The sequence below is a fragment of the Schistocerca piceifrons genome, chromosome 1 (assembly GCF_021461385.2).
Source record: "Schistocerca piceifrons isolate TAMUIC-IGC-003096 chromosome 1, iqSchPice1.1, whole genome shotgun sequence".
Classification (NCBI taxonomy): domain Eukaryota; kingdom Metazoa; phylum Arthropoda; class Insecta; order Orthoptera; family Acrididae; genus Schistocerca; species Schistocerca piceifrons.
The window spans coordinates 888,667,491-888,681,571 of NC_060138.1; the positions used below are offsets into that span (position 1 = coordinate 888,667,491).

The 14,081-nt window shown below is 43.4% G+C and overlaps 1 protein-coding gene across 1 annotated transcript in view; it reads right to left on the minus strand.

The window, feature by feature from the left end:
* LOC124776401 (pickpocket protein 28-like) overlaps window positions 1–14,081 on the minus strand; it is a 117,342-nt gene that overhangs the window by 91,588 nt on the left and 11,673 nt on the right. The window lies entirely within an intron of this gene.

Consider the following 14,081-nt stretch of genomic DNA (forward strand, 5'->3'; position numbering starts at 1 on the left):
GGCGCTCGACTGCGCGGCCATCAGCGCCCGTACAAAGTCCCAGTTTTTTCACACTCTAATTTTTTCACAGTCCAATGTAGCCACTGTCATGAATGATGATTATGGTGAAATGATGAGGACAACACAAACACCCAGTCCCTGGGCAGAGAAAATCCCCAACAGCCGGGAATCTAATCCAGGACCCTGTAATCCAGAGGCAGCCACTAGACCACGAGCTGCGGATTTGTCCTTACGCGAAATGTACGTTGGTGACAGTTAAATCTTCCTGTAATCAGCTTCAAACGCTGATTCTCTAAATTTTCCTCGCAAATAACGTCGCCATTCATCCACGGATTCGCATTTGAGTTCCCATAGGATCTCTGTAATCTCCTGTACCATATAAACACATTCCCTTAATTCTCCAACTCCTATGACTCAGCACCATGGTAGTGCTACGTCTTCCCCTTCTCATTATCCAATATAACCGAAACTGGAACAATTTAACCGTACCCTGTTCCAGGGCTTCGACTAACTTTCAGTCTACCCTCAAAGTACCAACATCCTTCCCACGTCTTCTTATGTGATAATCTGCCCACCACCCAATATACCATTCTAGTGCTGTCAGAAGTGAAACCTACCATAGACAAGGTCACGTATTAAAGAAGTCATGTCACATACCAAATCTGCAGCATATCCTTTTATGTGAGCATGATTACCAGTCAAATTTCGACTTGAATGAATGGCCACCGGAGAACTGCGACAGAGCGCAAAGTTGATTACACAGTACTGATGGGCACAACATGCTCGAGATCGATAGCTGATTCCCATGCCATGAAATCTGGATACTACTCCCAAATATCAGCTTCACCCAACTACGCAGATGGGAATTGCTTCACATCACGCCTCCCAATACTGCAGCCCTGCTAGCACCAAATCCGACCGGCATTCGTCGCATAGCCACCTCCACACTTTTTGTTAAACACTTTTCTCTCTCTGCAGTCTTCCTCTATCACACCCCTCGCTCCCTCTATGATTCACTGTATGCCACACACTACTCCCATATGTCCACGCCTAGGCTGGCTCACTGGTCTTGTTCCAGCCGCCTACTGCTTGTCCCCTTCAGCTGTCAGTCTCCCCATCATTCTCTACCCTCCTACTCCCTTCTCCGTCTCCAGCCTATACTACCCCTGTAAGCAAGCTGTTTAGGTTTTTATGTTGGTAACGCCACGTAGCGCTCTGTATGAAAATCACTGACTGTGCTGTGTGCAGTCTGTGCCTGGTTGGACTCATTGTTGGAATATTGGCTTGTGTAGTGTTGGGCAGTTGGAGGTGAGCGGCCAACAGCAGTGAATGTGGAGAGAGAGATGCCAGAGTTTTCAGCGGACGATTTGGGCGTGTGTTCATCAGAAAAAGGAAATTTGTAAAGATGGAGGTCATGAATTGATATATATATATATATCTGATGACTTTGGAACATTATTAAGGTAAATACATTGTTCGTTCTCTATCAAAATCTTTCAATTGGTAACTATGCCTGTCAGTAGTTAGTGCCTTCAGAAGTTAGAATCTTTTATTTAGCTGGCAGTATTGGCGCTCTCTGTATTGCAGTAGTAACGAAGATTCATGAGAAGTACAGGTATTTGTTAGTCAGGGCCATTGCTTTGTATGGATTATTGAAAGTCAGATTGCGTTGCGTTAAAAAGTATTGTGTGTCAGTTTAGTGATGATCAGAATAAGTAACTAGAAAACTGTTTCAGTACGTTGAGTTTTACTCAGCTGTCTTTGTATCAAATAATGTAGAAGTTTACCAGCACAGTAATTCATAATTTTTTTATGGGGACGTTACACCCCTCATGCAGCAGACTGGAGTGCCAAGAGATCCAGTTGGTCGAGACAACATAGGCCTGTGTTCTGTTACTGTTATCTTTATTTAAACGTTAACACATGAACTAGAGATGTTAACACCACTTTATTTCGTCCATGACACAAATAAACCCAATGGAAAATACACACACCAAAAAAGGTTTGCATCACCCCAGTTCTCAGAACTCCTGAGGACTGTGGATATTTTATCACAGACATAGTCCCTTTGACTGTTCAGAGATGTCACTAATTCCGCCCAAAGATGTAAACAACCATGCATGAGCAGCGCCTATTAGACGGAGGGGGTTCGACTGCCGATCAGTTCCAGTTATTCTACCAGGAAGGAGGTACACGGCTCGAGTTGTCTGTAGTACAATCATACCTAGACGGTCAATACCGCGGTTCGATCGCGTCCGCATTGTTACTTTGTGCCAGGAAGGGCTCTCAACACGGGAAGTGTCCAGGCGTCTTGGAGTGAACCAAAGCGATGTTTTTCGGACGTGGAGGAGATATAGAGAGACAGGAAGTGTCGATGACATGCCTCGCTTAGGCCGCTCAAGGGCTACTACTACAGTGGATGACGGCTACTTACGGAGGAACCTTGACAGCAACGCCACCATGTTGAATAATGCTTTTCGTGCAGCCACAGAACGTCGCGTTACGACTCAAACTGTGCGCAATAGGCTGCATGATGCGCAACTCCCAACGTCCATGGCGAGGTCCATCTTTGATACCACGGCACCATGCAGTGCGGTACGGGTGGGCCAAAAACCATGCCGAATGGACCGCTCAGGACTGGCATCACGTTCTCTTCACAAATGATTGTAGCATATGCCTTCAACCAGACAATCGTCGGAGACGTGTTTGGAGGCAACCCGGTCAGGTTGAACGCCTTAGAGGGGTGGCATTATGTAGGGCCGCCGTACGCCGCTGGTGGTCGTGGAAGGCGCCGTAACGGCTGTACGATACGTGGGTGTCATCCTCCTACCGATAGTGCAACCATATCGGCAGAATATTGGCAGGCATTCGTGTTCATGGACGACAATTCACGCCCCCATCGTGCACATCTTGTGAATGGATTTCTTCAGGATAACGCCATCTTTCGAGTAGAGTGGCCAACATGTTCTCCACACATGCCTGGGATGGACTGAAAAAGGATGTTTATGGACGATGTGACCCACCAATCACTCTGAGGAATCTACGCCGAATCGCCGTTGAGGAGTGGGACAATCTGGACCAACAGTGCCTTGATGAACTTGTGGATAGTATGCCACGAGGAATACAGGCCCGCATCAATGCAAAAGAATGTGCTGCTGGGTATTAGTGATAGCGGTGTGTACATAAATCTGGACCACCACCTCTGAAGGTCTCGCTGTTTGGTGGTACAACATGCAATGTGTGGTTTTCATGAGCAATAAAAATTCCAGAAATGATGTTTATGTTGATCTCTATTCCAATTTTCTGTACAGGATCTGGAACTCTCGGAACCGAGATGATGCAAAACATTTTTTGATGTGTGTATATCCGGCCGCTGTGGCCGAGTGGTTCTAGGCGCTTCAGTCCGGAACAGCCCTGCTGCTACTGTTGCAGGTTCGAATCCTGCCTCGGGCGTGAATGTGCGTGCTGTCCTTAGGTTAGTTAGGTTTAAGTAGTTCTAAGTCTAGGGGACTGATGACCTCAGATGTTAAGTCCCATAGTACTTAGAGCCATTTTAACCATTTGATGTGTGTATAATGGATACAATAACATCGTCTGTATCCAAAGAGATACAAAAGCTCAATGGCTAGGCTACATTAGACCGTTCATTATGCTGCGCAGAATGATTCCATTCTGTACCTTTGACATCCAGGCCTTGTTTTTTGTTAGGTAGCTTCGGAAAGGGCAGTGTCAAAAAACTTGGTGATATTTTCAGAGTTGTTAATGTGCCAGCTGAACACTCATCCCCGCAACCATAAGGTAAAGTGGTTACCCTTATGTGAATCTTCAGGTTTTCGCGGCGCAAAGACTGCTCCATTAAATTTCGGGAATGCAGCCGCATAAATTCTGCTTCTTCTTCTAATATTTCGGCTGTATATCTTTCAGCCATCTTCAGAGAGAGCCGTACGACTGACGCTCCAGCGCTCGCTCCATCCTTTTAAACTCACGGAGGTACGTTGACGACACCTTTGTAGTGTGGCCCCATGGCGAGGACAAATTGCAGGACTTCTTAAACCATCTGAATTCCATCCATGGACAAATTCAGTTTACAATGGAAGTGGAAAACGAGGGATGTCTTCCATTTTTGGATGTCTTGGTTCGGCGTAAAGAAGATGGCACTCTGGGTCATGCAGTATATCGGAAACCGACCCATACGGACTTATATTTACATGCAAATAGCTGTCACCATCCTTCGCAGACGAGTAGTGTTCTAAGAACTTTGGTACACCGAGCACACGTCATATCTGATGAAAGTAGTTTAAAAGACGAACTTTTACATTTGAAGAGAGTTTTTGAGGACAACGGGTATTCTCCACAACAGATACGTAAGGCACTAAAAATAAAACCTAAGGTGTCCGTAAGGAATGCAGAAGATGACGAGGAAACATTTAAATCCATGGCTGTCCTGCCGTATGTGGGAAGCCTTTCATCCAAAATAGGACGGATCCTCACAAAACATAAAGTAAAAGTGATTTTTCGTCCACCGGCGAAGACGGCTGCACTCCTGGGTTCCGTTAAAGATGACTTACTACTCCGCAAACCTGGAGTTTACAAGATACCATGTGAATGTGGCCTTTCATATATCGGACAAACGAATCGTACAGTCCAAGAGAGGTGTACGGAACATCGCAGGTACACTCGGCTCTTACAACCCAGTAAACCGGCTGTGGCAGAGCATTGTTTGATTCTGGTCACTCTATGGTATATGAAAATGTCGAAATTCTGACCTCTGTTTCATCTTTCTGGGACTCCGTAGTAAAAGAGGCCATTGAAATCCGCTTGGCGAAGAATTTAATTAATAGAGACAGCGGTTTCACATTAGATAAATCATGGAATCCGGCACTTTCAATATTGAACTTACAAAGACGTCGATACAGTTCAGCTCCCAGTAATACATCGATCTCCCAGCATGGATCGAATGCGCAGCCACAGACGTAACTCATGCATATGTTACGTCTTTGCCGCCGATCAACATCACTGGCGCCTTGTTCATCTGTGGAAGCATGCGCAGTGGCGCGTTCCGTGAGTTTAAAAGGATGGAGCGAGCGCTGGAGCGTCAGTCGTACGGCTCTCTCTGAAGATGGCTGAAAGATATACAGCCGAAATATTAGAAGAAGAAGCAGAATTTATGCGGCTGCATTCCCGAAATTTAATGGAGCACTGGTTACCCTTAGTCCTTCATTGTTGAAGAAGTCTTCTGAAACTTGTTTTGAGATCTACAGTGCTTTACTGGAGTTTGATTTTAACTAGGTAAGTAGGCATACTGAGTGTGATAGTCATTTATGATTGCTTTTTAAAGCATATATTGCTATTTTGATGTTCTTCATTAAGGTTGTGTTCTTTCAGTACAGCCTTGTTGGGTAAGGCTTCAGACTGAACCAGTTGTTTCGAAACTAGTCACCAGACTTAGGAATTGCAACTGTGACAGATTTGTTAATGAATGCTCCATGAAATGTCAAAAAAGTATCAACAAAATGTTGAAACTGAAAAATGATTAGAAATGACTTTACTGGTTGTGATATGCCTTCATTTTCATCTATGCTGTAAACTAATTTATCCAACCTGTTGTATGGAGCTTTACAGCTTGATATTATGTAAGAAACACTTTGCAACACTGTGGGGCTTTACACACACATAAAGAAGTGTCAGAGCTGGAGGTTGCATTATGTAACAGAAAAAAATCTAGCAATAATTGGAATTTAAAACAGTCTTTTAGTTTTTAGTTATTAACCAACTATCCACCAAACAATGAAAAGATGTATACTAGGGGAAAAAAGATTGTTATAACATACAGTTTCTCTGTGACAAATATAAGGGAAGGTTCTATCAATAGGCAAGCTAAAGAAAATTTGTAATAGAATCCTCGGATATTGTAATAAAAACTATTTTATTTTCAACGTAACTTGAATCTTGGTTTTTACATTTCACTTTAGTAGAAACACAAGACATAATTATTCACCTTTAATGAAAGTTCTGAAAAACGAAAATGTATCAACGGCGCAATCAAGGAGACTGATTTCCTTCATTGGGCCAGCAGACCAGGCAAATTAGACTTTCGCTGAAAAAAAAATTGCACAAGCTGGAAATAATTTTAATCGTTGTTGGTCACCCCAAATAAGAGTTACATGAGTTTGCGACTGTTTCTTCTTATTTACCTGCAAATGGAGCATCTATATTTTTTTTATATTTACTTACATCTACGACGAGGATTTTACTATGGATCTTATACATATACACACACAGGAAAACAACGAAATTTTTTGAATTTTTTTCAGTTTTTCGCCTATGAATCGAAAACGATGCATCCTACAGAATTTTTTTCCGGTACCAACATGAAAGAGCATAAAATTTCGTGTAGAATGACCCACTTTAAGTTCAAATCGGTTCAGCCGTTTAGCCACAATCGATCGTAAATAATCGACATTTTTACCAGCTTCGTGGAAAAGTGTATTATACTCGTATTACAACGGGTTACATCAATCGAAGAATGAGAAATGTGTACGGGGCAGCATGTCTGTCGGAAATCACCGTCGTGGAGTGGTGTGCGACAAGGATGTTGCTGCTTCATGATAATGCACGCCCCCATATGGCAAATGTCGACGCAGAAATTACGCTGACGCAAGTGGGAGACACTCACGCACAGCCCCACGGTCTTCATCTCTCTCCAAGAGATTATCGCGCCTTCTATCCCTTACAAAAGCCGTTGAAGGGTTAACGACTTCTGTCAGACGAGGATGTGCAGCAGGTAGTCACGGACGTCTTCACGCAGCAGGGCACCGTGTTTTACCAAACGGATATCTTCAAACTGATGCGTCGGTGGAATGATTGCATCAATGTTTACGACGATTTTGCCTGACTGGCTTACCGATTCTGGACTGTATGGCCTTCGATCGGAACATTTTGATCGCCTCTTATTTCTTCGACATCCACGAGACGCCATTAGGCGAGGTAATAATAACTACACTAAAATGTGTTCTAGCGTCATCGTGAACTGTGATACAGTAATAAAAATGATAACTATTCCAGAAAAATGTGCACGAGACGTGAGCAGTCTTTAAGAATATATTTTGTTCCACCGCCTGTGAAGTGCAGAACGTCAGCACGGGGTGTGATGCTTTCGCACGACATTTCACGTTGCATAACATTTCCCCATGTTATGGATCATGTCCTCCAGAGCAGTTTGCAGCAGCGTGTGCATTTACTGGAAAAGCTTCCTCTGTGGATCAACAACGGCCAGTGGTGGGCCTATTAGAACACACCGCTTTCTCCTACAGAATCCTGCAGATAAACAAAATTAAGTTCAAGGAACGATATGGCCTTTCTACATCACGCTGTCTTCAGGTGCTCGCCACTCAGACCAGCCCTATGTGATCCATTAGATATCATGCGGGCTGTACGTGTTACACAACAGGAGCACGTACCACTGCAGGTTAATCGTTATATTCTGCAGATATTGCATTATCGATCTTGCTCGTACGGTTGTTGACTTATACCACGTTGCTGGAATCTACTGTTGGTGTGTGATGACCATACCAATGGTTTTCAACTCCCAGCCCATAGCACACTGTTTTTAGCCAGTCTCAGATCCGCCAGTAATCTGAATATGTGTTACGCCGCTCAAACGTTTCACTGTGCCATTCTGCTTTCCTGAGATTGTAGTAGTTGAACATTGTAATAGTGTGCAGCATTCACACAACACAGTCAGAACCTCTATACCCAATACATTTGCCCACGAGGAATGTTATCGGCACTAAATAGTCTTGTACCTTAGTGCGCTATCTTTTTCCACACTGATTGACCTTACCTAGGTAAGGTGCTTTTTTAAATGTATATTTAATTAGGCTTTTATAATGTGCAGTTGAAGTCAATTAAAAGCTGTTGACTGACTTCTTCAAGCGAGACCCAGCACCCACGGTATAGGCGTTGTTGGATTATATTATTAAATAAAACTCTGCTTGAATCCTAGTTTTATGTACCCACTCGTAGAGCAATCTCAAATTTGTGCAGCACGATACCCAGTTAAATAACATTTATTGATGGTTGCGGCAGTGTTTGATGTGGCGACTGCGTATGACAGCCGTGTCGCACCACGTTGTCTTCATTGGTGCGAGACTGTGAAGGAAATGTTGCGCTGCACAGTGACGTGATGGCACTCTCAGTACAGTGCAATAAGCCACATTAGCCGGTTCGGTCGCTGCTGGAAGGAGGCTTCTGGAAAGTGAAGGTACTGAAGGTACTGAAGGTGTTGTTCTTCGGCTATACAAGCCAAATTCAATTGATATTTGCCTATCTGCGGTTCTGTTTGTTTTATACTTATTGTACCACATGTACAACTTTTCTATATTGTTTATACTCGTATATCATACGAAATATCTAGCAGATTCGTGTAATCTAGTAGTTATGCAGTTTCCCAGAGTTCGATCAATTATTCGTCAAAGTTTTCGTCACAGTTCTCTACCTGTTCATCCCGTAACCTAATTTATTCTAGTTCTTGTCTATGGAGTAATGCTAAAGCCTTTCTTATCCAATAAACTGACTTACTGAACATGGAATCTTTTATGTTTGATTTTGTAGTACTTTTCACCTTAATCATCATTCCTGCTATACCTTTATCAAGAACAACAGTCCCAGCGTTTTCAAAGCATTAGACCTGTTTCTGTCTACAAATCTAGTGCTCAGCCATCATTGGTTGGTCATCAAACTGACTGTTCCATAGTGTTTTCGAGAACGTCTCTAGAACAGTTTCAGAAGCGTGTGTGTCTCGTCCGCTCATTGCAGAGTTATGTTCCATACAGTTTGTTAACGGTTATCTACGTTTCTGCACTCTTTATGCCACAGCTGTGAAACATACGTACCAGTGAACTGAGGTTTCCTCTAAATCTTGGTGCTACATCTGCAAACAACCTACCGCAACGTCTCAACATCCTTCATGCCACAGTTGTGAAACATACGTACCAGTGAACTGAGGTTTACTCTAAATCTTGATGCTACATCTGCAAACAACCTACCGCAACGTCTCAACATCCTTCATGCCACAGCTGTGAAACACACGAACCAATGAACTGAGGTCTCCTCTGAATCTTGGAGCTACAAGTGCAGACGACCTACTGCAATTTTTATGATTGATATTTAACGGTAATTGAGCCATTTCGCATGTAAACTCATTTCCTATTTCAACTACTTATGTTATCAAGAAACATAGCTTGTCAATTCACCAGTCATTGCATCTGTTATCAGTGATACCAATTTATTGTTTCTGCTGACTTGTGGAAATGAATATTATGCTAGCCTGGTTGCTTAGCTTAAGTACTTCAATCTCTGATACTTTTCTCCAAATACACTCTAAGGGGAAAAAATAAGACGCACCACGAAGGAATTATCCAAATGGGACGGAAATAAAATGGCACCTCAGACCATCACTCCCACTTGTCGCGCCATGTGGCGGGCGACAGTCAGCTTGGTAACACACCGACGTACGCGACGTTTCCAGGCATGTCTTCTCTGGTCATCGAGGCTCAGTTCAAAGCGAGACTCATCACTGAAGTCAGTTCTACTCCAGTCAATGAAGTTCCAGGCCAGAGACGTGTCTGGAGACAACCCGTACAGCGTGGAATATCAGCCTGACTGTCTCCCGCCATACGGCCCGACACCCAGCAATGATGGTTTGACATGCCATTTGTTTTCAAAGAAGGCCTCCTTTGGCTGTCATCCGCGGTATCCTTACGGCACAGCGGTATTCAACTATATTCTGCTCCCAGTTTTGGCGCTGTTCACGGCAAGCCACCCTGGGATTATACTTCAGCAAGATAACGCCTCTTCGCACACTGCGAGAGTTTATATTGTTTGTCTTCACGTTTGTGGAACTCTTCCGTGGACAACAAGGTCGCCAGATCTCTCCATAATTGAGAAAGTTTAGTGCCTTATGGGCATGGCCCTCCAAAAAGCTCGGGATTTTGACGACTTAACGGAAACTGGCACAATATCCCTCGCGAGGACATCAAACAGCTCTGTCAATCAAATTAAAGCCGAATAACTGCTAGCATAAGGCCCGTAGGTGGAGAAACGCGTTACTAATTTCCTTAATATGTCAGTATACGAAGCTCTTGCTCTTGAATAAATGATCTAATTTTTCTGCGATTACATCATTTGTTTGTCTTTACATGTACGTCACATCTACTGATTTCCGTCCCTTTCGGAAATTCTTTCATGGTGCGTTTTTTAGTGTACTTCTAGTGCTAAGTATTAATGTCTTTATGTATTTTTTTCTTTGCAGCTTCATCCATCCCAGCTGAAGAGTATCCTAGACCAAAGAGAATAAAAAGACCATAAGGTGTGATCGTTCCCCACATTGTCAGCTCTTAGTATACTCTTAAAGCCCTTAGAAAGATCCTGCAACTTTCAATCGTATGTCATAATTCTGATTAACCACAAACTAGATTGTCACTGAGTCAGGACTAGACACTGATTGATAATTCTAAGAAGCAACACTGATTACAATAGTGTGGTCAGTATCGACAACATTGGCACAACGAATCAATTTCGGATTTTGTAAACTCAGCGGCTAGCCACATAAGAGATGATCAATGACGGGGTTGCAGCTACAGAGAGAAGAATTAGTTCTCTGTTCACTTAAGTTGGTTAGGAAATACGAAGCCTCTATTCTTCTGTAAGTGGTACATGTGCTGCGCTTCCATAACTGAGGTCTCTGCAGTCTTTGCCACATATGCAGAACATAGGAGAAGTTTAAAGCAACAGATGATTATTTCTGCCAACATTTTTCTAGGACTTTATCTACACCGATATGCGTCTTTAATGTTCCTCTGTAAGACTTCTCCTCAACAACTGCTAAAACCACGTCTCTGATAGCTGATGCTGGAGGCGGAAGATACAAGATGATCTCGTAAAACCGTAGACTTTAGATCTCTTCTTGTGCTTTATAAGTAATTTCTGGCCACCTATACACCCGCTCATTCATCCAATGCTCATTTTGTCTGCTGTTGAACAGCGCGTAGAACGCATTCACACGTAGAATTGCAAACCACAGACATTCTTCGTGGAGTATCCGTACAGACAATTCGGATCTACTAATCGACAAACGTTCGCCAATCACCAGCTGTTAAATTAATTACAAAAAGAACCGACTTCATATTGCGTTAACGGGAAGAAGTAATCTGATAGCGTAACTCATTCACTTTCTTCCACCGAGAGAGGTGGCGCAGAGATTAGCACACTGGACTCGCATTCAGGAAGACGATAGTTCCAGTCCGTCTCCGGCCAGTCACCTTTAGGTTTTCTGTGATGTCCCTAAATTGCTTCAAGCAAACATCTGGATGGTTGCTTTAAAAGGTCATGGCCTCTTTCCTTCAACATCATTAAAAAAACATTCGAGTTTGTGCTCCACCTCTAATGACTTCGTTGTTGTCGGGGCTTAAAATGCCAGTCTTCCTTCCTTCTTTCCTTCCTTCCTTCACTTTATTGTGCGTTACCAGTAGGTCGACTGTTCAGTAGAAGTCACATATTTTGCTCGCGTTTTAGCCCGCCTTTCTCCTCATGTACTCCAAACACAACGAAGCTTATGATCTCCTTTGCATATTATTCCTAGCTTTGCTCTCTAGCTTCAGCTTCAGTAGGCGAAACTTTCCTTATGCTCATGAATGGATTTTTCCTTGTTTCTCAAGCTTAACATAGATGCCTAATTTTTTACAGTCGTCCGTCCACTCTGATTTCGGTTTTTGTGGCAAAAGGAAATGTAACCAAACTGACTAGTTCCCTCCGTCTAAAGTACCCATTTAATGTGTTAAAAAAGTCCCTCTATGAAACACCTGTTGTGCTGGGTTGGAATTTTTTATTTTACGTCAGGTATGCCGTGTTAATGCTCATCTTAATGAAGAAATTCTTACTGCTTGGAACAGTGACCGTCTTAGAAAACGACTTAATTGTCAGTTATTATATACGCGGTAGTTGCTGTACGCAACAGCTGTGGCGCACTAAGAATCCCAAGTATAAACCTAATCATTTGTGTTTTGAGTTAAGATGGGTTTTGATAAGTACGCAGTATTCTAAAATGGCACCAGTGTCCAAAGTTATAGTTACTCTCCTTATTGTATCGAGCATCACGTTCATTGGGTCTTTACAAAAGAATCAGGTAAGAATATCTTAATTCAACGAGAAATATTAATGTACTTTTTTACATATTTCACTTTAAAAGATTTAAATTCCAAGAGTTATTAAGTTATGCAAAGGAGTACGCAGATGTGTCAATTCTTACCTTTCAAGCCAATGGACACCATCCTCCACAACATATTTCAACCCATGAATGCTCGATTCTTTCAGGTAAGTCTTAGTAACGGTTCTCCATGTACTACCCGCCTATAAAAAAAGTGTAATATTGAGAAGACACATAATAAAATTGTGGGATACTTATCGATTCTATTGCAAATCAGAGACATAAAATTCTTAAATCTTCTTCACTATACATTACGTGTATACTATCAACAATGTTTTCTACGTCTTCGCCAGAATTTGCCTGTCGACACAGGTATAAAACCGTCCATTCACGATTCAGCAGTATTGACTCCGAAAGTGGATGTAATTTTTGTCGCTACAACTGTCAGCTACGCTAAAGCGACAGAGTAGCGTATGCCACCTTTTATGAAACTTATAAGGTCTGTTCTGCGTGTATTCATACACTGCTGGAAAAAAATTAGTACACCTTTTAGTAGTTTACAATTCACTCAGGGTTTACTGTTGCATCAGTGCATGTGGAGTACGTGAAATGATTACAAGCGGTTCTGAGGTACCAGGCATCGACCCATGCCGAAACAACCATATTAGTACCTGGTGTAGCCTCCATGGGCGCCAACGCAGGTGCTGATTATGGCAGCCAGTGGATCGTATAGATGGCGAATACCGTACTGGGATACGTTATGTCACGCCTGCTCGACCTGTTCTCTCAGTTCTGTGAGAGTTGCTGGTTGATGAGCCACATGAATCACTTCTCGTTCCATCATATCCCACACGTGTTCGATTGGGGACAAGTTCGGTGATCGAGCTGGCCAGGGAAATGGCTGCACGTCTTGCAGAGCACACTGAGTTTCACAGTCAGCGTGTGGGCGAGCATTATCCTGCTGGAACAACACACCTTCCTGTTGCAAGAACGGCAAAAGAACGGGTCTCACAACATTTTGCACGTACCGGGCGCTGGTTAACGTCCCCTACAGAAACATCAAAAATAGAGAGTTGTAGGCCGAGTGGTCTAGGGCGCTGCAGTCATGGACTGTGCGGCTGGTCCCGGTGGAGGTTCGAGTCCTCCCTCGGGTGTGGGTGTGTGTGTTTGTCCTTAGGATAATTTTGGTTAAGTAGTGTGTAAGCTTAGGGACTGATGACCTTAGCAGTTAAGTCCCATAAGATTTCACACACATTTGAACATTTTTGACAGTTGTATGTTATCGCACACCAGACCATAACGCTTCTGGTGGGTCCAGCGTTCCTTGGACGAATGCAGTCTACGAGACAGCGCTCACTAGGTCTTCGTCTTACGCGCAAACTACCACCATTTTCATCCAGGCAGAATCTGCTTTCATCGTTGACAACCACGGCGCGCCATTCCAAGTGACCACCTGATGGCAACAGTCGAGCCACGCACGTCGATATTGTGGATTGGGTGGAAGACGGACTAGAGGTACGCATGCTAATAACCGGTTCGCAACCGTGTTGACACGTCTGGGCTCACAAGCTCGCTTATCTGTGATGTGGTAGCTGTACGATTTGCCACTGCTACCCTTGAAAGACGAGGGTTCTGGTGGGCGTCTGCGCTGCCTCGAGGCCCAGAACCTCGTCTAAAGGTATGAGAATGTTCACGTGACCACTGATAAAAGCATCATTGCACAACTGACGCAGCGCCTACAAATTGTGTGACAATTCACTGAAAGGAGCATTCCGCTATCCGGAAGGCCACAGTTTCACCCCTTCCAAGCTCGTTCAGTTTGCTGTAGGAGGAACGAGTGTCTCCGTGGCATAGTTCCCTGCTTGCATTACACGTT